The sequence below is a fragment of the Pongo abelii genome, chromosome 16, assembly GCF_028885655.2.
Source record: "Pongo abelii isolate AG06213 chromosome 16, NHGRI_mPonAbe1-v2.0_pri, whole genome shotgun sequence".
NCBI classification, from domain to species: domain Eukaryota; kingdom Metazoa; phylum Chordata; class Mammalia; order Primates; family Hominidae; genus Pongo; species Pongo abelii.
Genome location: NC_072001.2, coordinates 56,442,381 through 56,463,979, shown reverse-complemented (window position 1 = coordinate 56,463,979; position 21,599 = coordinate 56,442,381). Strand labels below are relative to the sequence as shown.

General features: G+C 39.9%; 1 long non-coding RNA gene across 1 annotated transcript in view; it reads right to left on the bottom strand.

Moving 5' to 3' along the window:
* Positions 1–21,102, bottom strand: part of LOC129050114 (uncharacterized) — a 74,846-nt gene extending 53,744 nt beyond the window's left edge. The window contains exon 1 of the long non-coding RNA XR_008513594.1: positions 20,983–21,102. This is a non-coding gene — a long non-coding RNA (uncharacterized LOC129050114). The remainder of the gene's footprint in view (positions 1–20,982) is intronic.
* Positions 21,103–21,599: the final 497 nt, after the last annotated feature.

Sequence of the window (21,599 nt, the reverse complement as noted above, 5' to 3'; positions counted from 1 at the left end):
AAATATCAATAGTTCTAATGTTGAGAAACCCTAATTTAGAGAAACTTATCTATCTGTCTGGCTCTCTATCTATCTATCTGTCATCTATCCACCCATCCATCATCTATCAATCAAAATCAGTTTTGAATCAGCTAAACTGATTTAACTGCTATTAGGTTAGCTGAGAATCAAAAAGCAAACTATGTCTTTAAAGTGAAGTCTGGAGCAAATGTGAAGCCTAGAATTTGAGAACAGAATATGGGATCCAGGAAAACCCTTGGTACTATTGGTGATCAAGTATTGAAGCCCACTATTATTAAGGCATTAGACATAGAAACCAGGGCATTGCTGTGGGAAAGTACAATTTAGTGATACTTGCAACTCTGTCATTGAAGAGATAATAAAAGAAAATAAAGAAAAGCAGTCCAAACAGAGGCCACTAAGGCCAAAGAAACTCATCTGGAGAGTAACATGTTTAAAAACCAGCCTCAGGATCCTGCTGTTTTACTAAACGAAAAATGAGAAAACTTGAAGTACCATAGAAAGAATGTCTGGTCTGTCTCCTGGGGCAATGGGCCTCCTATTCAAGTAAATAACTCTTTTATGATATAGAGAGTGAGAAAGAGAAAGACCTAACAGTACAGTCAGTCTCCCACGGGGCAGATAGTAGGTAAAGAGACTGTGAGAGGACTGGGAGCCAAGTGTCTGGTCTTGGGAGGGCAGGCAGCCCCAAAGAAACAGCTGAGAGCCAAAGGGAACATGGTGGTGTCTAAGCTGGAAAGGAGTAAATGCACAGGGAGGAGACAGCGTCAGTGGATTGTGTTTTATGAAACTGCAGCAAAGAAAATTGCAGAAGAGACAAGGAACCAGCCAGGGTGAGGAGTGCTGGCAAAAGTTAAAGTGACCTATTTTGAAGGCCTTTTGTAGACAGGGCCCTGAACCCTAGTAATAATACAAGGACATTGGGTAAATGTAAAGGAAGTTCCTAAGTGCAGTTACAATGCACATAGAAGAGGAAGGGTCATTCCAACTAACTGTCTGAGACAACAGGACTGAGACATTTCTAAATATCCCTGTCTTGAGACTTCTTACCCACTTTTGTGCATCTGAAACAATTGGTAGTCAGACTCAGCAGGTTTGATTATAGTTAGTTTTCATATTTATATTCCATAAAACTGTTCAAATGCAGGAAATATGGAGCCTCTGCTATGAGCTGATACAGGTCTTAGTATTTAGGGAGATTAGAGTCAGGGATACAGTGGGATATATTGGTGGTGGCAACAAGTTAGTAAGTACAACCTGAATGGTGCCTGAATTCACAAACTGGAACCTGAAAAGAAGGAAATTCAGGAAAGAGAGACATCATCAATATAGCATAAAGGTACCCAAATCTGGACAGATACAGCGATTATCCTGATTAAATCTACCTAAAGAGAAGATAATGTCAGGTCAGGGTTTGTTGAGTTGCTACAGAGCTAGAACCCAAACAGGGTATGTATGAATGAGTATTCAGGAGCTCGTCAACTTTCTTCATCAGAGAATTCTTTAGCCATCCACTTAGATCGCGGTTAGAAGAGGGAAGAGAGGCTCCGGGCAGGTCTCCTAATAGCAACCAGGAGCAAGGGAGGAGATAGAGCTGTACACAGCTTCTGCAAATTTGCAATCTGGGGCCACTTAACATAGAGGCAAATAGACCTTTATGTCTGAAAGTTTTATTTTGTTTCATAACTTGTGAGTTAGTTAATGTTCATAATAAAGACCCTGAGTCATTATGAAAGACATATTATATAATAATTTCTATTCAAAAACTAGGGTAATATGTAAACCATTTCAGAAAAATATGTAAAAGAGACGTTTTGGCATTTACAAAGCTAAACCTTACATAAGAAATTGGTTCACTGAGAACAAGTCATACCTGAAATTCTTAAAAAAAGAACAGTAATTAGTAGTACAATTAACATTTGATATTAAAATATTATATAAAGCATGGATAAGTAAAACTTATTGACTCAGGAATAGAGAAACAGATTAATAGAATAAACACATTTCCTAAAGGAATCCCAAATATATAGGGAAATTTATAATATGATAATATAAAATTTATAATATAATTTATAATATGATATATAATATGATAATAGTGAAATATTAAACCGGTGAGGTAAAGATCAACATTTAATAAAGTTAGGATCACTGGATAGCCATTTGGAAAGGGAAACATTGTATTTATACCAGTACAAACTCCAAATGCATCAAAGTTTTAAATGTAAAAATGAAATTATAAATGTATTTATAGAAAACATGTATGAATTGTTTAATAACCTGACAGTATAAAACTATGACTCATATGGCAAACAAAACAAAAACCAAAACCTTCAAAAAGGTACAACTAACTGGGAAAAAATATTTGCGAGTCTTAAGAATAAGAAAATAAATGAGGAACAACCGAATAGAAAAATGCTTTAAAAACATTAATAGACCAAAGAAAATGAAATGTAAACGGCCCTCAAATATCTGAAACAAAAGCACAATTTCACTCATAATTAAAGACTACATTGACATTCCATTTTTTCAACTATCGAATGGCAAAAAAATCCCAAAGTTTTTACAGCATGCTTTGTTGGCCAGGCTGTGGGTAGCAGCACTGACCCATAACGCTGGTGTGAGTACAAAATGGTACAACATCTAAAAAGAAAAAAATAGTCACCAAATCTGGAAACATCTACCAAGATTACTGAAGCATTTATCCATTGACCTGGAAATCCCACTTTGGAGCCTCTTTCCTCTAGCATTGTTTCAAATAAGAAAAGACTGTGCAAAAAGGGGTGGAAAATAAAAATAAATGCTCATATTTATTTGTGTTGAAATAAAGCAACAAGGAAAGCATGAAGAAAATAAAAATGGTTATTGCTAGGAGGCAGGAGAGTGAGATTTCTCACTGTCTACTTTTTATTATTATCTTTCTTTTGTACATGTATTAATTATGCAAACTAAATTTAACAATTCTAGCCTATAGCAGTGTTTTCCCAATGGCCATTCAGATGCCATTCTAACCATATTCAAAATGTTTTTATCAAAACACGAATCTGATTATGTCAGGTTAAAATTCTTGGTATTTTCTCATTGCCTTCCGGAGAAAAATCCCAATTCCATATTTGGCATATAAGGCCCCTCCTGACTTGTTCTGTGTATCAGGATCTACGGACTTTCCTCTTCTTCTTCATCTAGTGCAAACTTGTCCATATCAAGATAATCTGCCTTATCTTGTTGTCATTGTTATTGTTCTGTTTTGTTTTGTTTTAGGCTTTTAGCAGCCTAAAGCCATGGGTTTTAGTTTCTGTCTCTAGTGATAAGCAGAAAAGAGGGATGAGGAAGGGGCTTTACTGGCCCAACCAGAAACAGAAACTAAGAACCCATGACTATGTTCTCTCCCTTGGACACCCTGATAGCGGATCCCCACTCTTTTTATTTTTCCGAGATGGAGTCTGGGTCTGTCGCCCAGTCTGGAGTGCAGTGGCATGATCTTGGTTCACTGCAACCTCCACCTCCTGGGTTCAAGCGATTCTCCTGCCTGAGTCTCCCCAGTAGCTGGGACTACAGGCACGCACCACCACGCCAGGCTAACTTTTGTATTTGTAGAGACGAGGTTTCACCATGTTGCCCAGGCTGGTCTCAAACTCCTGACCTCAAGTGATCCACCCGCCTCGGCCTCCCAAAGTACTGGCATTATGGGCGTGGGCCACTGCGCCTCGCCCTATTCTTTTTCTTTTTCTTTTTTTTTTTTTTTTTTGAGACAGAGTCTCGCTCTGTCGCACAGGCTGGAGTGCAGTGGCGCGATCTCGGCTCACTGCAAGCTCTGCCTTCCAGGTTCACGCCATTCTCCTGCGTCAGCCTCCCGAGTAGCTGGTACTACAGGCGCCCGCCACCTCGCCCGGCTAATTTTTTTTGTATTTTTAGTAGAGAAGGGGTTTCACCGTGTTAGCCAGGATGATCTCGATCTCTTGACCTTGTGATCCATCCGCCTCGGCCTCCCAAAGTGCTGGGATTACAGGCCCCACTCATTTTTAACTTTTAGCTCTGGGCTGTTCTCTCCCCATCCATCCTTCCTCCTCGGGCTGAATGAGGTGCTCTACTTTAGGTTCTATATTTCTCAGACACAGGCCAAGTCACACTTTCTGTTTCCTTTACTCTCCTTCTTCTTCCCTGATTCCCTAGAGGACAAAGTAGTGCTTCTTAGCCTTCAATGTTTGACACACAGTAGGTAGTCAGTGTTTATTGGGGAGGTGAAGGAGTAGATTCGATTCAGCTGCTTCCTCTTAGTTCCACACCCAGCCTTCTGTATCCTGCTTTGTATGACCCAGAAGCTGAGACCATGTAAACTTTGTTACTGCTTGGCCAGAGGCCCTTGTAAAATGCATCCAATAAGATGCACCAGACAGAGCCTGTGAGGCTCCGGGATGGAGAAGGGACTTGCTCCTTACTGTCTCTTGTCAGTGGCACCCCAGCCTCATTTCTTCACCCCAGTGAGTGTGCGTCTAGAAGCAGCAGCTGAATTCCATTTGCCATCAATTTTTCCAACCTTTGAAAAGCAGCCACATCACACCTAGTCAAAAATCTCAGCACCAGCTGAGGGGTGCTCCTCCCCAGAGGCCTAAGTTTGAATAATTGTAACCTCTGCTTCCCCTTGTTCCCAAATCCGCAGGGACTTGGTTGCTACCTCTGTAGTACCTTGGATTTCTTTTTTGCCTTTTTAATTCTTCAAAGCAAAGTTAACAATTCTTTGTATTCAGTTCTCTCTGTTGAAATAACCAATGTGGCTTCTGTCTCTTGCCTAAAGCCAAGACAAGTCAGAGAAGGCTGGAATTCTGAGACACACTGCTGCCTGCCCGGTGCTGCATGCTCAGAATATCCACACATGTTTTCACTGGGAGTCTACACGTGACTGTGGGCCACACAAACGAGTCCTATGATCATCCTTCAGGGTTTCTGTTACCTCTGCTAAGTCCTCCATGAACTGAATAAGCTAATGGGGTCTCCACATGGGTAAAAAGAAGGACCAGCTTCCAGCAGTTTTAAGGGTGGCTTTGGCTCCCTGCTTCCTGCTATTATTTTGCTCCATGTTCCAACGCAAAGGACCCAGTCCCATTCAAGTGTCCAAGTATCCTTTGCTCTAGCTCATCATATCTGCCTCCTCCTGCTGTCCTTTGTTCCACAAAATCTTTGCAGTTTTGAAAATTTTCTCTCATATGTAACAAGCATAGCAGAAGTACAATAATATTACCTAACACTTGCTAAGCATTGACTGTAAACCACAAAGGTGAGATCCTCCTTTAATCCTCAAAACAATCTCATTTCACAGACAAGGAAGCTTAAACACAGAGAGACAATCATTTGCCCAGGGTCATCATTATCGCCCAGATTTGGCCCCAGACAGACTGACCTATCAGAGTAACATTAACTGGGGATCATTTCGGTTGTTTGGCAAAAGATGATGGGACTATGGGATCTCGTTAGAATTACATTTTGTGTGAATGTGTGTGTACAGAGTGTATGTAATATAGGCTCTAGAATTTGAGGAGCAAAAATATTTAGAATTTGGTGAAGAAAAAGTCATCTGTGAAGATTTTATGTAACATATTGTAAAACCAGAGGTCAAGAGTGGGGGAAGAGAGGCACTGTCATAGAAAAAAATATATATAACTGCCCATTTCTCTTGGCAGTACCTGGATGATTGCTGGCTCCTTGGCATTAATCACCTGTCAGAAATTACCTTCCCCACACTTGACACTACTACCTTGACAATTTTTGCCTCCTTGCTCATGAGTGATGGGATGATGGTTATGCCCTATCCATCATGCATTTTGATCAGATTCTTATCCCTGGGTGACACACATCTCCTGGCTGGGACTTGGCCCCAAAGATGTCATCCCCAAAGTGATATCTTGTGATGGTTGGGTAGATGGTTCTGGGAGCAGACTGATGGCAATCAGGGTGTGCTGTATGTCAGCACCAGCTTGCCTGCTGCGATACATGAGCTATGTACTCAGATAAAAATACAGCGCAAAGAAGATGCTGTCCCGGACCTACCTCTTTAGCATAGGGATGAGCCTAATTGGATGGACACTGGCACCTTATTTGAGGTCAAAGACAGGTCAGAGAGGGCCAGAATTCTAAGCTAGTAAGGAAGCAGAGTCTCTATGTTGTCTGAACAAATGACTGAGAATGCTTCTTGATGCCAACCTTGGGAATAAAAGAACTGGAAGCCTAAGAGGTTTCTAAAACTCAGAAGACCAAAGAATCCCAAAGTAGTAAGACTAGGGGAGTTAAATCATGAAGATCAAAGAGCAGACTCTGCTTTCAGAAGAAATACATTTGTAATTATCATTATATTCTGTGGGCAATTATCATTATATGCTGTGGGTAATTAGTTTCATAAATCCAGGTCAGTACAATCTTTTTTAAGTGGGGAAACACTCAAAGGCTTTTTTTTTTTTTTTCGTTTCACGGTGTCCCAGATTTTTTATAAGCATTTGGTACTGTTGCTTCCCCTCCTTTTTGAAATGCTCTTCTCCTCATCATCTACTGTTTACCTATCTAGAGCCACTTGAAATTCCTCCCCCGGTCCTAAATCCCTATTGAGTCATTCTTACTCAATCTTATTTTGTACATTTGTAAAACAAATTTATGTTGGTTTTTAACACAATTCACATATTGTCATCATCCTATACTGGGTATAAGTTAAGTTTGTGTTAGTTTCCTCCTACTTGATTAGAAGATCTTTGAGATTAGAGATTATATTTTATTCATTTTGGTTTCCTAATACTTAGCAGTAGTATATGCTCTAGGACAATTTTTGATTAATGGTATTTAGGCATTAGCACCTAACACAGAGGGCTAGGTACATAGAAGCTAAGTAAGAGCGTACTGATAGACTCAGATAGGGGCTGATGTCTTGTTTAGAACTGTGTCACTGAGGCTTTGGCAGCACACATTCTGCACCCTTTCTAGATATACAGATGCCATTCCTATTCTCAAAGTCACAACATCCAGCAAATTGAAAACATTTCTTGGGCCTCACTCAGTAAACTCCTTGCAGTTGAAATGGCATCTGTTTCAAACGCCACTTATAAGAGCAGATAATAATACAGAGGCTTGATCTTAACAGCAGAGAAATGTGTTAACTTTCCCAATGTGCCATATTTTCTGTAATTTTGAGTAAATTTCACTTGCTTTACTACCTCTACTTCAAACTCTCTCATTTGAAGAGTAATTTCTTTGGAATACTGTCCAGGTTAACGAGAGGACTCCTTTCCCATTTTGACTCCTGATGTTGTCCTTAACCTAAATGTGTAATTTCTTCTCACTTTTCTAACTCTTATCACAGTCTCTTATCAGAATTCATTCTGTTAACTCCTCAACGCTTTCACCCACACATTCATTCCACATTTATTAAACCCAGCTACTGCTATTTACTCTCCTGGTTTTACTCTTTGTTAGATATGTGACTTTGGCTTTTTCTGTAGCTCAGTTTGCTCATCTACAAAATAGGGCTAATAACAGTGTCTGCTTTATAAGGTTATTGCAAAGATTAAATTGTGTGTGTGTGTGTGTGTCTGTAGCACTTAGATTTATGACTGGCACAGTCAAAGGATTTATTATTCTTTTTGTCTTCAGAAAGAACTGCATAAAATGCAATGAAAAGAAATGCTAAGCCTCCAGAGCACTATGTTTTTCTCCCTCCAATCTAAAATGAGTGACAACAGATTAATATTCTTCAAATACAACTTTTATCACACTACTCTCCCCACAAAATTTCTCGAGCAGCCAAGAAAAGAGAGCATTATGGCAGAAGGCTGGCTGATACGAAAATCCAGAGATTTCAGAATAAGCTTGGTTTCTATGGAAGACTGGCTCACTTATTGATCTGTCAAACTGTCCATCGTCAGATAATTTACAAGTTCCTTCATTTGTGATCACGATTCCTGCTAGGTTACAGGAATAATCTAAGATGCAGAAGGTTGTAAGGAAACAAAACATCCACAAAATGAGTAAATTTTGAGCCAGCATTTCCCAAACTGAGTCCTGAATAATTTTTGGAAATTATATAAGGAAGGAAGAGTCCCATAATCAAAATGTTTCGAAAACCTTAAATTTAGCAGGTTAGCCTTCCCTATTACTACCATCCTATTCCAGATTTTAAACCATTTGACATGGATTATTGCTGTTAACCATCTGGTTGGACTCTGCCTCTCATTTCTTTCTTCCTCTGGTCCAAACTTTCTATTTATTCTAGAAGGATTGTTCTAAAACATAGACTTGATCACACCATTCCCTTGTTTGAAATCATTGATAGTTCTCATTGCCTATGGCCTAGAATCAAATTTCTTAGTATGACTTACAAAACCCTTAAGGACCTGGGCCACAAACTGTGTTTCCAATCACCCCTCTAATCTTCCTATGCAAACACACCCTGTATTTTGTTCACACCAGAGGTTTGCTCTTCTTTGACATTCCAGGGACATCCATCACCTCTGTGCGTACTATTCCCTCTGGAATGACCTTTCCATGCGCATAGGTACTAACTTATTTAATTCTCACAGCAACACTCCGTGATATGCTTTATTATTATCCCATTTTACAGTTGAGTAAACTGAGGTGAGGAGTAGTTAAATAACTAGCAGATTTGAACCCAGGATATCTAGCTCTGGTGCTAAAGACCTTAAACCTTGGGCTTTCCTGACTCTGGGAAGTTAACAGAGAGAGACTGATAACAATCTCCTACTGACCCGAGTCAAGTTAAGCTTCTCCCTGACCAAATACACACTTTTTTCTTTCTCCCAGAGGAATGGATAAATTATCCCATTATTTTTTTCTCCCACCAGGTATGTGTGTGCGTGTGTGTATACATACATAGTGTTATACACACACACACACATATATATACACACACATACACAAATATACAGTCACACATTGCTTAACGACAAGGATGCATTCTGAGAAATGTAGTGTTAGACAATTTTGTCATTGTGCAAACATCAACAAACTTAGGTAGTATAGCCCACAAAACACCTATGCTATAATGGTATACTATTGCTCCAGGCTACAAACCTGTACAGCATGTCACTGTACTGAATACTGTAGGCAGTTGTAACACAGTGGTAAGTATCTGTGTACCTAAATATGTAAAAGGTAATATGTTGCACTAGGATGTTATGACAGCTACAACATCACTAGGTAATGGGGATTTTTCAGCTCCGTTATAATCTTATGGGGCCACCATCATATATGTGGTCCTTTGTTGACTGGTGCATGACTATACATGTATAAATACATATAGATATATCTATCCTCAATTACAAGTGCTTATTTAGTTGTTTAGAGAACTGTGGGTTCTCAGGAACAGAGACCTTTTATAAATATCCTGACATTCATCCCTACTCCAACAGCCAGGCACCTGATGCTTGTTAGACACTTAAATCTACATGGAGGTGAATTAAAAGGAATCTGCTTGAAGGTAATGGGAGGCTGCAGTGACAGCTTGGTTATGATTTCTGTCCAACAGCTCCCAGAAACACAACTGATAAATGCAAACCCTTGTCAAAAATGACAGTGTTTGCTGAGCTATATGTTCCAAGCAAGTGTTTCTGAAATGTAATTGTCGCAGCAGGGTTTAGAAATGGAACTCGAAGTACTTGCCAGAGAGTCCACCTCAGTCAAGAATTCCTTCCTCTGAAATGGCTTTGGAAAAATCAATTTGCCTTCCTGTCTGAGATTTCTTGGTCACTTCTCACGGACATAGGTGTCCTTGGTATGCAGTAGCTCTTCCACAGGTCTTTCAATATCAGAATCAATCCCGAAGCCTGGGTCTGGCTTCCACTCAGGGGTTCGTGCGAAGAGCTCTCCAGCATGCCAGAGGGCACAATTCACCCATGCGCCTGCCAGCTATTGAGCTCCTCCTATGCACCTGCTCTGTGCTCAGGCTGGAGATGCAGACAAGGACAAGACATAGCCTCTGTCCTAACAAAGTTCATAGTCTTATAGAAGGCAGACAAGCAAGTCAATATTAGTGTGTCACGTGTGGAGGCCTTGTACAGGCTACTTAGAAAACAGAAGAGAGCCTCCAACCCTTTGAGGATTGAGGGGTCTTCGAAATAGCTTTTTAGGGGAGGTGATGCTTGGACTGAGCCTTCAAAGAAGTAGGAATTAGTCAGAAAGACAAAACCTCAATTGCATTGTTAATTCCACTTCCACATATCTCTTGAATCCATCCACTATCATCCCTTTTCTTGTCTTCCAGAATAGCCTTCTAAATAAAGGCTCCCCCTATTTTCTCTTGATTCATTTATCATACAGCAGCCAGAGCAATTGTTTAAAAATGTAAATTAAATCACATTACCCCTTTGCTCAAATCCAACCCATGATTTCTAATTGCACTTGGAATAAAGCCCCTTGCTATGAGCTACAAGGCCCTGCATGATCTGATGCCTGGCTCTCGCTTCATCCTCACCTTGTACTATGTCCCCCACACCTACCACACTCCAGCTGCATTAGCCTTTATTCAATTCTGTGAGCCTGAAAAAGCCTTTTTCACATTAGGACTTGCACATGCTGTTTCCTCTGTCTGGAAGTCTTTGCCATGGATTTTCACCTGGTACCCCCTGAATGTCACCACCTTCCTCTTCTCCCTGATAGTCTCTATGTCAACACTCAAGTTTTTTCCATCCCAGTAGCTGTCACAATTTGTAATTATTTCATTCATGTTTATTTTTTGTTTTGGCAGTGTTATTTTTCTTTGTTAGCCCCACCAGGCCATAAATTGCACAAGCCTTTGGATCATGTTGACTTGCTCATCATTTGGTCTTATCTGGCACATAGTAGGTACCCAGGAAATATGTAATGAATGAGTTAAAGAAAGGAAGGAAGACTTGGGGACATAGTTCACTTAGGAGCTGCAGTAATTGATGGTGATACACCTATGGTGATTAGCGGACGTGTGGGTGTCAGGATATGAGACTGGAGAGACAGAGCAAGGGCCAGGCTATGAAGTGTTTTGCATGTCACTCAGAATGATAAGGACATCATATTCAAATGATGGAGTACTACTGAGGAATTTTAAAGCAGTGAATGTCTTGACATATAATGAGGTTTTTGCATTTTGCCCAGGGCCACCCAAGTGAGAAATATGACCCTGGCAACTAAGAATGTCCAGCGATTATCCAGTCCCTGCCCTGTGTACTTCTGTAAGTTTCTGAAAGGAGCTGCATTTTACCATTGGCCTAAACACAGAAACTGCTTCCTGTTCCTTACAAATTGCTATCTATATTATGGTTTTTATTTTTTCTTCCACTGAGGGACAGCTTTGGACAAAAAGAGACCAAACAGGGTAATTACTGTTCCCACCTGAAACATAAGAAAAAATTTATATGTAATCATTTGTCATTTTCACACTCTGACAAACCCTTTCCATATTTTTATTACCAAAACACTGTAAAGTGTACAAAATGCACATGATATAGTGAAGGTTTTATGTCACTTTCCAGACCAAGTCTATTGCAAAGGAACCGAGCAGGCTGTCTCCCAAGATATATTTGTACAAGGACTGGTGTAACATGCAATATATTCTGGATTCTCCCTCTGCCCAACCTTCAATTATTTGACCAATGGGTAGCTTTTCATTATTTGAACTGAGAATGTCCTTTTGATAAATTTGTACATATTTCAGCTTTACTTAGGAAAGGCATCTGCTTCGAGTATTTTCTGGGAAAAGCAATATGTTGAATCTGAAAAAAAAATTTCACTGGGCAATATTTATCAAAAAGTAAATCACAAGAGGTTCATAGATTATGATCTAAACTGAGTCTTTTTCTAGCCTTAAAATGTAACTAGCATAGAGTAATTGAGAAGTGCTATCTGAGAAACCATTTGTTTAAACTAAGACCATAAAATAATAAATATTCTACTACCTGTCTATCTAATTCCTGGCAATGAATTATATTTTTATTGGTTTCACCTTTTATCTTCATTTTTTTAAAGAATTCTGCTAACTTAAATGACATTGAATTCCAAAGTATTAAACAGAAGATTTGATTTTTAGTTAGATTTTTATTAGCTATAAACAGCTTTTATGCTTTAGAAATCCATAATATCTCTTCTTTCCCCATCAGAATCTAAATAGTCCCCAGCTCTACCAATGTCTTCCAACCTAGTGCCCAAAGTCAAGGACTTATGATTGTTGTTTGAGGGAAATTTCTTTTTAAGAGATTATCTAAATAGTTTTTTTGGAATATCACAATATACTTTTGTTTATGATTATCTTTTTCTGGGGTGTGAGGGGGGACAGAGTCTTGTTCTGTAACCCAGGCTGGAGTGCAGTGGCATAATTTCAACTCACTGCAACCTCCACCTCCTGGGTTCAAGCGATTCTCCTGCCTCAGCCTCCCAAGTAGCTGGGATTACAGGCACCCGCCACCACGCCTGGTTAATTTTTGTATTTTTAGTAGAGACAGGGTTTCTCCATATTGGCCAGGCTGGTCTCAAACTCCTGACCTCAGGTGATCTGCCTGCCTTGGCCTCCCAAAATGCTGGGATTATAGGCATGAGCCACCGCGCATTGCCTGTTTCTGATTATCTTATCCAGATCCTCTAGCCAGATGAATGACACACAAAAAAATCCTCCTATATGCAATGCTAGAAAATCCAGGTTCAAAATATGAGATGACCTCATGGCCTATTTGTATATATCGCATTTGAGTTCAAATGCACATTAGATCTTTCAGGAGGTTGAATATATGAATCCACAAGAGTGTGCAAGCTTTAATGCTTTTAGTGCTATGAATTTCTCTGGGTAATTTGGGCATTTCTGCTACAGTAAACATTTAACTGCACTAAAGCCCTTCCACAAGGTAGCTCACTATGTTTCCATCAACGCCGAGCATGTTCTTTACTCTGGAAGAGGCTGAAAGTCCTCAGCAGGGTAAGTGGGATGGGGGTGGGGCTGGGGGAATCCAGACTTCACTTTCCATTTTCATTTTTCAAGAGCAAACCTGTTATTGTCAAGTAACTCTGAAATTCCACTTTGAGATGAAACTGAAATTGAGCTCTGAAAACCTCCATTGAAGAGCACCAAATTACAGAAGAATTTATGTTTAAATACCAGACTCACTAGTTTTCTGATAATTCCTCTGGGTGAGGAGGAGGAAATATGTACACAGAATCCGGGATGCCCATTGAGCCCATCCCCCTATATGCAGGCATAGCCACATTGATTGCCCCAACACTGTAGTATTTCACATCCCATAAACAGAGTATGCATTTTCTATTGGCAACTTGTTGTAGGCTCTGCCACCAATACTGAAACTGTCTTCCTTACATGTAATCCTATCTAATAAAATGAAATGTTTTTATTTTAAAAGCAATGCAATGTTTTATCAAATATGAGCATTTATAATAAAATTAGAAAGTATAGCACAGATTTCATATGAAAGACAGTACAACATGGCTGTGGGAGAAAGAGACAATAAGAAACTTGTGGCTTCCTTGGGAGAAGGAGCCATTCAATTCTGGTAAAGCTTTTTGGGAAACAGGAGTATCAGAAAATCTTCCATTACAAAACCCTTTCTCAAATGGACCCAAATAAGATTGCCATGAATATATTTATTGTTGATACTTTTTTTAGTTTCTATAATCAGAAGATAAAACTTCTTTGAAAACAATGACTGCTTTTAATCCTATTTTAGAATCAATTACAAGACTTAGTGAATTACAGAGACTCTGCAGAGAGGTCCATTCCAGGCTACAGGTATAACAGATAATAAATGGGTACCTGGATTTGTGCTATGGGAAAGGACAGTGCTGGATACTTTCCACTTGCCTCTCCATATTTACTCTCCACCCTATCCCATGCTCTGTGTGTGTCAGGGCATGTGGACAGCACCAATAGGTGCCCTTGCCTGCCGGCTTCCGGTTGACTCTGCCCATAGGAGGTGCTAGTAAGTGACAGAGGCTAGGAGGAAAATGAAGAAATGTTTTCCTCAGTTCCTTCCCTGCAAGATCATAGTGGGCTGGCTGGGTTCCTCTACCAATGGCCCCACTCCAAACAGTCCTCCTTTCCATACAAGGACCCTCAGTGGATTTTGAAAACTGCTCCTTCCTTTACTTCTTCAGGAATAGGGTGGTAATTGCATCCACTACTATGAGACCCTGGGTTCTGCACAATTTATTTTCCTAAACCCTGTTCATATCTTTGAAAGCATTTCCTGTGTTACACTCAGTTCAGTCACGAAGTTTGATGTACTATTTCTTGCCTGCTGATAAAAAATACCGGAAAAATTCATGAAAGAGCAGTGCAATCCCCTTCTCAGAAATGTGGCAGGGTCAAGGTCCTTTTGCACAAACTATGTTTGTTTGTTTGGTAGATTTTTTTTTTAAGAGCAGTTTTAGGTTCGCAGTACAATTGAGAGGAAGGTACAGAGACTTCTCATACACTTTCTACCCCCACACATTCATAATCTTTCCCAATATCTCCCACCAGAGTGATACTGTTTTCTATAAAAAGAAAAATGGAAAACTTCCTTTAAATTTAAGGAGTTTACAAGCAATTTGAGGATGTCTACATTTCCACTGTGGAATACACTTTTTCCTCTTAAATGGCAAGAAATAAAAAAAATTGAGAATAAACCCAAAGAAATATCCCCAAACAACAAATTCCTGTTTGCTTGTTGGTGGAGGTATTTAAGAAAGCTGGTTTAAAGGATCTAAAAATAAGAGACACCTCTAGGCATGTTGTTCTGCCATGAATTTTGGGAGAACATTTTGAGAACATCTGGAATAAAAGGGATCTGAGACATTATACCCTTCTATCTCCTTCTGGTGCTTGAATACTTGCAGCGACAGCTCTGCCAAAGCATGGCTCAGTCTTTGCTTGCACATTTCTGGTACCTGGGAGTTTCCTACCTCCCGGGGCAACTCACTCCAGCATGAACTGATCTCATAATGTGGAAAGCTCTGCTTTCCACGGAGCCCCAGTCCCCCTTCCTGTATCTTCCACCCACTGACCCTAGTTTGGCTCTGGAGGGCAGCACACAGTGAGCCTAATCTGTCTTCCCTCTGACAGCATTTCCCAATGTGAAGGCAGCAAGCATGTTCTCCCTAAGCCCAAATCCCTAGTTCCTAGTGGTGGAGACACAATCCTCTGAACACAGACACTAATTTATTTTATCAATGTCCTGAAGTAAAAGTTGTGTTTGAGGTGTGATCTATCCAGCATAGACTAGCACTGTCCCCTTCTACATTCCAAACACTGTATTTCTATCAATTGCAACTCAGAGTGCACTCCTTGTAGAACAGCCCCACCACATTGTTAAATGCCCAGGGACTGGGAAGGTACGGTTTTCATATGATGGGTTAAGAGAACTTAGAAGAAGTTTCACAATATATCAAGATATGTAGTCCACCCTGTCAAGATAGACAAAGTGCCCATATGATAAGGACAGTAATACATAAGTTGTGAAATTTTGGAGTTTTTTCATGAATATCCATAAATGAAATTGGTGATAAGATGACACACATAAAGCACCAAGGTGGCAATATGTCTATCACCCAGTGCTAGGTTCACCTTCCTGGCCAAACGAGATCATTTGGAAAGTCACCAGCAAAGTCCTGGGAGTCAAAACACCTGAATTCCAATACAACTGACTGAGCCCCTGAGAATCAATTCATCCTTTGGAATTATCCCATATAACCTGGGGATAACAGACCTCACATAGTTATTGTGATTATGAAATGAGAGTGTTCCAGAGACAATATTCCGTAAACTCTAAAGCTCGGTACAGACAAGCATGTCACATGTGAGGGGAGAGCATTGGATCAGGGGAGAAGTCCTTTATTTATTTGATGGTATTTCTGGCCATTACCTTGTCCAGGTCCTGAGAGATATATGTTTCTTTGACTTTATGTATACACTAAAAACACAGTACAGTAAGTCCTCACTTGATATTGACAGACTCTTAGAAATTGTGACTTTAAGCAAAATGACCTACAACAAGTCCTCAAATAACATCCTTTTGTTATAACATTGATGAGAAAAAAAGTTGGTTTTGTTATACATTGTTTCACTTAAAAGTTGCAGTTTCCAAGAACCTATTGATGGTAGGATGTAGAAGACTTACTGTAATGGGGTTAAAAATTATTCCACATAATTATGGGATTTTTTCTGCCTCCAAAATAGCCCATTTACATGCAGGAAGGAGATTGGTCACTGATGAAAAACTAAGCCAAACAAAGAAGGAAAGATGGTTAAACATCTAAATTCTCCCATTCTTTGAGAAACCACCAAAGAGTGAAGAAGTAAGAGAACCTATCTTCTTCCATCTTTGGGCTAGAAATATACTTGTGCTTATATGCTGGCAATTCTAACCATTGAGTTTACAACTGCCAAGCAATGTTTTCCTAAAAACAGACCCTTTTACAGAAAGGGAAGGAACTGGTAGGCATCCTTATAAAGCATGTTGAATGTTGGCACCTGGGAAAGGTGTACTTTGAATCCACCTGGACACAAATAGAGAAGACAGGGCTTTCTGGAAGACAGAGGTAGTATCTGCACAAAAAAGCAGTCCACCACAGCCTTCTCTACCACCATCTGGATATGTTTATGAGCAATAGAAGCTTTTTCTTTTTCTTCATTTTTTTCCATGTGATAAATTTTGAATCTGATATTTCTATTTAAATGAGTAAAAAGATCAATGGAATCAGACGAATCCCAGTTGATATTTGACAGTTTTCAAGTAACATTGAACCACATATGGAGTGTGCTGAAAGCACATAGAATAGATGATTGAGCACTGTTCATAGTTTCAATAGTGGCTTAGAAGATCAAAAGATGCTTTCTGCAGATGTAGTGCCAAGATAATTACTGCATTACTTGGGCCAGATTTAAATAAGTTGAACAAACTTATGTCGGTTGTATTTGTAGTTTAATTGCTTTTCACACTATTTCATCAGATTCTTTGTAGACCTTATAAGGTTGCCAGTATAAGGATTATTATCACTATTTTACAGATAAGTAATCTGAATTCCAGAAGTCTGAGAAATTTGCTTAAGCTCACTTATGTATTCATTCAATAATTCCAAAAACATGTAAACGTTTTGTTGGAATGATTGAATGAATACATGAAAGAATAAATGAGCAGATAGCAATAGGCATGAGTAGGTCTGAAGTCAAGTTTCCTGACCTTGGGTTCAAAATGTTTTCCAGTATACCAGCATTATTCAAATTTGAGCAATATGTGTTTTGCTCAAGAAAAGAATCTCCATTGTAATTATATTTATTATAATATTATAACGGACAGTATAATTCTGGTATTAGCTTTTCAACTCTTATCAGTAAAAGACTGGGGAATCTACTTTAAATTTTCTTTTGTTATTAAGGTTTCACATTGTGTGCCTGCTCTGTGTCCTTTGATTTTGTTTCATGCCACACTGAACTGTGCTCACAGCTTCCTCTTATCATTGGCTTTTCATATCAATTGTAGAGAATTCACAGCTTTTCCTTCAGCAACTGTGCTGGGCTCAGATTTTAAATTGATTTTTGGCTGTTCCACAGCTCTGACTGCTGGTGTTTCTACTTCCAGAATCCATGATACCAGAACAGAAATCTGGGCTTTTAAAAATACCCACTCTAGTAACCTTATTTATCTGTTGTTCCAGTGTTACAATTTTAGTTTCCTCCTTTGCATTTTGTGAGCTATATTTCTGTGTATTTGCTACTCTGTGGAATGCTGCAGGTAAGGGAAGACAATACTTTGCCCTTTTAGAAGGGGACATTTAAAACAGATCTTAGAATAAAATAGCTACTTTTCTGTATATAAGTCATTGGCACCACTGATACTAGCAGAATCCTCCTCTGCCACCCTTCCCAACCCCAACCTTTGACAGTAGATGCCCTGGGTTTGCCCTGTGTAACTAGCTCACAACCACTGTCCTCCTAGCTACATTAAAACTACAAACAATGCAGAAATGTATCATAAAACATAAATCTTTCCCTCAAGAAGTTTATCCCATACTTGGATTTTAGGACTAAACACATGTAACATATATGGACAACAATCAAATGTCACACCATGTTTTTGTATTAACCATAATAAAAGAGGGATTTGGAAAATGGAGAAAATTCTGTGGGCTAAAATGATTGGAAAATGATTCTTGAACCTTCAAGGGGCAATGCAAGATCTTGAAAAGCACATCGAATTTATAAAGGGATGAGAGCAGTAAGGATATTAGAAGTGGGAGAACAGCACCAATAAAGAGTGCATGGGAAGAACACATGCTCCAGTGAACAGTATGTCCTGGCTAGGTGACAAATTGAGAGTTGTAAATAAAATGTGGAAAGAAAGTCAGAAAGGGAAGATAAGGACTAAAAGGGGTGGAAAATAGGGAGAAGCCATTGTAGGTCCTGGAGCAATGAAACAACATAAGACCTGCACTTAAAAGTTCCATCTGGAAGCTATACTCACATAAGCTCTGTAGTCAATAGAGGATAACATCTAAACTTAAATAGATAACACAAAATGCATGACTGTTAACAATCTGCCTCAACCTTCATCATTGCTTTCTTCCCATCCTAATGTTTGACATACAAAGAGCAATTTGGCATCCCAAACATTTCATGAATTTTAATGCCTCTCTGCCTTTGCTTTCCTCTCATTTTCTTTCCTCCTGATTTCTAATTTTTTCTTCAAGGCCCTCTCAAAATTCTGCCATCTGTGATTTATTAGTAGTTATTTATTGAGCATACCCTGCAATGTATTAAGTGCAAGGGACCAGGCATTTCAAAGATTATCTATCTATCTATTGAGAGGGAAAACAGAGAGAACGAGAGAGCAAGAGAGAGAGGAAGAGAGAGAGCGACTGAGATAACACATTCCTAGGTTTGCAATTGTCACAGCATCCCTTCCAATGTATTTAATTGGTCAAAGCATGTTGCAAGCTCCACCAGAGAAATACGCTTTGCCTTTTGATGGAAACAGTGAGGTAAGTATTATGGGTTAGAAGGATTCTTGGTGGCCATTTTTGCAGAAAATCTGTGAAAGCCCCTGATAGGTCAATAATATGGTAGAGAATTAACCATTGGATTTGGCCACATAGAGGTCGTAAGTGGTCCTGTATCAGTCAAGCAGTTATGTCAAAGCTTGAATGGAGCATGTGCAAGAAATAACGAGAGGACAGGAATAAAAGGTATCAAGTAGGCTGGGCACGGTGGCTCATGCCTGTAATCCCAGCACTTTGGGAGGCCGAGGCGGGCGGATCACAAGGTCAGGAGATCGAGACCATCCTGGTTAATACGGTGAAACCCCGTCTCTACTAAAATTACAAAAAATTAGCCTGGTGTGGTGGCTACTTGGGAGGCTGAGTCAGGAGAATGGCGTGAACCCGGGAGGCGGAGCTTCCAGTGAGCTGAGATCGCGCCACTGCACTCCAGCCTGGGAGACAGCGAGACTCCTTCTCAAAAAAAAAAGGTTTCAAGTAAACGGCAGTGCGAAAACTATGTAACAGTGGAGAGAGTTTGTGGCAAGAAACCAAGAAAGTGTAATTTTTTTTTAGTTTTCAAGGTGAGAAAAATGGCATGTTTATTTGCTGATGGGAATTATTCAATAGGTTGGATGAAATAGAAGAATTTGGGATAATTGTTGGATTGAGGTCTTTGTATAGGCAGGAGCGGAAAAGATGCCATGCATGAGTGGAGGATTTTTGCCTTAACAAGAAACAAAGACAGTTTAAACAGAGTAACAGGCAAGAATATGAAGAATATGGATTCAAACGCAAGCACATAGGTAGATGTGGAGGGGTAATGTGTGAAAGCTCTGTTCTGGTTGTTTCTGCCTCCTCAGTTAAAACAGGAAGCCAGGTTACATCGGAGTGTGCAGGGAAGAAGATTGGAAGCTTTGAGAATGAAGAAAAGGTATGAAGCAGTCATGTAGGAGAGAAAGAATGTATAAGGAAAGTGTAGAAGAATTGGTGGGCAGCACCAAGGGTCTACATAAAGTTAGAAGCTGTGAATTGAAAGTGAAATCAGGCAGTGTGAATGTATTTCACAAAACTTTCAATTTTATGCATTCAGCCACAAAGTAAAAAGAAGATTGGAGTTAACCAGAGCTAGGGATTTCTAAGGGAGCATGAAAAAGGGAGAGTTGAACAAAGGAAATTGTGGTGACAGTAAGAGACATTATTAAGGACTGGCCATGGAATTTAAGTTGGGTAAGGAGGGAAGTAACAAGACGAGATGGGTGAAGGACAGGGTAAAAGTAAGGGTGATGGGATCAATGGATTGGAAGTCGTGAGGTAGTTGAAGATCTGCGGGAATGAGAGTTCAGAGAGAATTACTTGGAAAAAGCAAGGGAACTGCTTGAAAGTGACATTATGAAGGGGCTGCAGTTGTTGGAAATAAACAAATCTAGGATTTAACCATGAGAATGAGTGACTGAAGTAAGGTGAAAGACAAGATTATTGAAAGACAAGAGGTTAACGAACTTAGAGGGATCACTGAGGCGAAAATCGACATCACCAAAAATTTCATATGGATTGTGTGTTGGAGGGAGTGGCAGTGATGCAGATGCTAAGAAGTCCTTAAGAAATGAAGGTAAATAGACTATGGGCTTGTAGATGGAAGTCACAAAGAGAACCATCAGGGAATATAGATCCAGGGCTTAAGCTTTGAAGATGGCCGAGGGAGGGGACTTTCTAGAAGTGGCAATGAGGAGCAAGGAAGACACTCAGCCCATCCTCAAGAAGTGCAAGATAGAAAACAAGCGCCTCCTGAGAGGGCTCTGGGGAGCAGTTTCCTCAGGGAAACAAGATCAGGAAGGAAAGAGTGGGTACCTCTCTCATGCCTGCACAAGCAAAGCTCCTGTCCTGGGTCACACAGCAGAGGACTCTGCTCTTGTGTTTCACTGCCTGCACCCCAGCACACGAAGAAATGGGCAGGTGGGATCATGGAGTTGTACTCACTTGAAGACAGCATACCCCTTCTAGAGCACGCTGTAGGTACCAAGGCCACATAATTTCCTGCTGAAACATCTCTGAGCCAGATCCCTGGGCCTGCGTGTGCTCTTCCCCAGTCCGTCCTCTGAAGGACTGACCAGTCTTCAGTGTTCTGTGAACACAGAGACACTTCACAATGCAGGATGGAGCCAGAGGGGGACTGCAAGATGGATTGGCCAAAAAGACAGGAGCCAGGAGCTGGGGCCTACTCACTCCATGACATCACATGAACTCCTAAAAGTTTCAAACTTGGCCTTCCAGGTGGAGATTAAGTTCTATTTGTCAATGTATGGAGATGAAATATGATTTATTTCTCAGTCTGTTAGCTTGATTTATAATTTTTAAAGACTTAGACTGAGGAACATGGGCCCCTATTTCTACTAATGTCATGGGTATGCGGGGCTGAGGAAAAGCTTGAGAAAGTAGAGCATTTGGGTGATGATACAGAGTTCAAGAACCTTTTCCCATTTCTACAATCAGGGTTGAGGACACACTCATCAAGAATTCAGTTACATGGAGATTGTAATCCAGTTGACAACGTGGCCCTTAGTCTACTGTGTCATAGTTAAATTTATGTTATCTTT